Source organism: Lepisma saccharinum, chromosome 10, assembly GCF_977018435.1.
Source record: "Lepisma saccharinum chromosome 10, izLepSacc3.1, whole genome shotgun sequence".
NCBI lineage: Eukaryota > Metazoa > Arthropoda > Insecta > Zygentoma > Lepismatidae > Lepisma > Lepisma saccharinum.
The window spans coordinates 33,077,555-33,081,510 of NC_139238.1; the positions used below are offsets into that span (position 1 = coordinate 33,077,555).

General features: G+C 39.2%; 1 non-coding gene across 1 annotated transcript; it reads right to left on the reverse strand.

Moving 5' to 3' along the window:
• Positions 1 to 352: 352 nt before the first annotated feature.
• Positions 353 to 427, reverse strand: TRNAT-UGU (transfer RNA threonine (anticodon UGU)). The gene has a single exon. It is a non-coding gene; the product is annotated as a tRNA-Thr (tRNA).
• Positions 428 to 3,956: the final 3,529 nt, after the last annotated feature.

The window sequence follows — 3,956 nt, forward strand, 5'->3', positions numbered from 1 at the left end:
TTTGCAGTAATGAATATAAAACCATATGCATAGCGTTTAGTACCTCTAATTACCTTCTATATACATATTTTTCATAAAAAGTTATAAACATGCAAATACATAAATGTAAAGTACTCTAAGTACATGCAAATGAATTCTAAGTACATGCAAATTAGTTCTAAGTACGTGCAAATTAATTAAAACCCGTGCAAATGAATTGCGAATATTAAATAGCGACCGACGTTAGCGCGTTCCGATACTACTAACGTGACTACTGCTGCATTTTTTTGAGTTGGTGTTTTAAGTCCACTTTATGCACAGTATGGCTAATCGGGACTGGACCTACAGTTTAAAGTGGGATCCGAACCACTTGTGCCTCCACCGGGTATCGAACCCGGGACCCCTTGATTACAAGGCAAATACGCTACCACTGCGCCATGGGGGAGGCCCCTACTGCTGCATTTGCAAACTGGAAGTAACAAAATGCAAGTCATTGTATACTGCTATAATCTAATTTTGTATTGGTATAATTGTTATTTTCGCTTGTCGATCGCTACTCCTCGCGGACTCCTGCCCAGATTTCGAGTCGCCATTCAATGGAAACAGCCCGCGGCGTTTTTCCCAGGCTTGTTTTTCAATTAAGTTCAAATGCTATGGAAGAATAAAGCTTTGAATTCAAAGCGTTTTGAAGGAAAAACTAAAGTAAATTTTGCATTTAATTCTAACGATTTTAATACAAAAGAATACCGCAAACTATGTAAACATGTGTAGAATTAGCAAATTAGAATTCAGATCGACAAGTTACTTTTCCTGGATATTAAGGTAAAGAGATAATGGGTTGTTGCAAGTCTGATTTGTGAACAGATAGACTAATCGGGACTGAATGGGATCCGAACCAATATGTGTCTCTTCTGTCTCTACTGGACCCCTTGATTACAAAGTTTGATTGGAAATTGAGGCGTTCTTAGTCCAGCATTAATATATGTATAGAAAAAGTGGCCGCGGTGGCTCAGTCGGTAACGCGTCTGACTACCATGCTCAAGGTCCCGGGTTCGATCCCCGGCCGGTTCAAATCCGAGAACTTTTCTAACGGTGGAAGCGGCCCCGGCGCCTACCCAGCGTCGAATAACATGGGTACCTGGGGGAAACCCTGGGGGGTAAAGGCGGTCAGGGGCGTGATGCTGATCACATCACCCCCACTCACGACCGGATCAAGAAAGTGTGGGCCGTTACCCCCACACCCCCTATTCGCCTTCATGGCGTGGTGCTATGCACAGGGGAATACTTTCTTTTTTTTTTTATAGAAAAATTTCAACACTGGGAAATATACAATATTGCAGGATTTAAAAAAAGAAGTATAAAATCACTGTAAAATTTAAGAGCGAAAAGGAGTTACGAATAATATATATCCTATATTTTGTTAATGTTTTGGGCCTAAAAGCTTAGAAGTATCAGTTAAATTGATTTGAGGTTTTATTATAAATCCACTTTATGTACAAATAGGTTAGTCATGGTGGACCTAGAGTTTAATGTTGAATTATAACACTGCGTGCCTCCATCGAACACAGGACCCCTTGCTTACAAGGCACCGAGATTGCCACCATCGGGGTGGCCCTACAGACAGACTGTCTGGCTACCTTAGCTGAGACCATGGACGAAAGTGCGCATGCGTCAAATGGAAGTGTTCATTGGCAAAGTAGAGGCACTTTGTTCAGGAAGCGGGTTTCGTGAAAATCGTCAGCTGTTGAAGAAACAACGAAGTTTCAGACGTAGCAACATCGCCGCCAAAATACGTATAGATGTTTACGAATTATGTAAGGGTACAGAATGAAAAAAAACAAAAAAACATCCATATACTATATAAGCAAACGGAACATATCAGGAAAGTATCCATTACGTCACATTAGTAGATAAACTTGTTTGTAAACATGGAACTTTATTTTCGGTTATTCAATTTAATTGGTATCCTTATTAAATCGTATAATTAGCACAAATGTACACAGCAGTAATCAGAATAGTATTCAACAGTATTATTATGAAAACTATTATAAATACAGTAAAGAAAATGTAGTAACTGAATGGTTTGTGGTTTGTATTATATCAAGGGTGTTTTGTAGAATGTGCAACAGGGACCAATACGTCTTTGTTTTCTTTGTTCCACTTCGAAACGGTTTGTTACGAATTGTAAGAGACATCACAAACACAACACAGAAAGCAGTAATAAACACAGCATGCGAACCCTACAGAGCGACCACAAGGAAAAAAACCTTGGACGAAAAGTCCCAGCGTAGCTTTCCCTTCTTCCATTCAGCTCGTGCCATAAGGAAGCCTGGTCCACTCTCCCCCTCCCCTCCTCGCTGGAGTACGGTGCACAGGCTTTGCGGGTCGGCGCAGGTTTTTTACTTGTGCTTTACTATAGCAGGCAAGAGCCACAGGGTGGTGTTCTACCTGCTTCCCCTCTCGCGTTTGGAATCGTACTTTCCAGCTAGTTTCGTTTCCCTTGACCGGACTGTACCAGTCAAATTATAATTTAGAACTCCAAGTTACTAGGTGACAAAAAAAAAACTACACTAACCCCCACAAAAAATACCTTACTTCACAGAATATAATACTTTAACACGGAATTATCATTACCTGCAAACTATATGAGTGTTTCCAAAGATCTGCAGCATATACCCTTTCCTTCATAACAAATATCAACTAAAAATTTTAAAAAAATGAGCGTTTCTCTATTTGCAGTCCGTCTTTGTTTACGTGTAGCGCGAAAGGTTAAAGTTTTAGTGTTTGAAACCCAGAAAAGCATGTTTTTGCACTTGTCCTTTCTTGCATCATGATAAGATGTACAAATGCCTCAGCTCGATATAATTCAACTTCAGAGCTCTTCTGCTGCTTGCAGGAGTGGATGTTCTCTGCTTCAACACTCACTTGTTCCACCTGCCAGGCTGCGAGAGTAGTGCTTTCAATTATTTTGACTGGTATGTAATTTTCGCTGCTGGCTGCAAGCAATGTGTAACAAAATTATACCTCATGTGATATAACATGGCGATTATTATTATTATTATTATTATTAAAGATTAATTAGTGAAATAGTTTTCTTTTCGCTAAAATTAACATAAAGAAGATAGCAAAGAATGAACTATGAATCAACGAAATTAATAACAGCGTTTGCTTTTCTTTGACCATTTAGTTAGGAAACAGACCTGTGATACAATATTTCGTTATTATATATTATATTATTCTTCTTTAAATCTTGTATCTACAAGGAAAATCAAACAAAGAAACATAAGGACGTCTTATTTGAAATGCTTAACCTCGTAGCGTGAAACGAAAGGTGAGAGGGACTTCGAAATGCAACAGTTAACTTTAGTACTTGGTTCTTGGAGAGAACGTGCGTAATATAAATTTAGCGAATGGTTTGTCCAATGAATGATTAATAATTGCGACAAACAGGCGGAGCAAGGGGCGAAAATCCCATGGATAGAACGAAATTACTATTTGCATTGGGAACCATCAAACGTGATTTAGTTACCTAACAACCACTGCATACCCAACCCAAAACTTGACAAATTAAAAGTAAAAGCGAGCAAATGTAGAAATATTATGCAACAGATATTGGTCCATCATTCCCAGCTGTATTGTATCCTTAAACATCTCTCACAAGTGACTTATCGAAAGTTTCATCTGCACATGATTTTAACACTACCTCTCCAATTCTACCTCCCTCTACAGAGGTATAGCATGTTAGATAGCCGGTGGAGGCACATAGTGGTTCGGATGTCATTTTAAAACTATAGGTCCTGTCCCATTTAACCGATCTGTGCAAAAAAAGTGAACTTAAAACTATACTTTAAATAACTCCGATCTCCGCACGGATTGCTTAGTACAGAGTTTACGAAGCCAATGGTTACGGTTCGCATCTCCCCCTGGACGTGGGTGTTCTTTGTAAGTGTTCCTGCATCAATTTCCTAATTTCATCC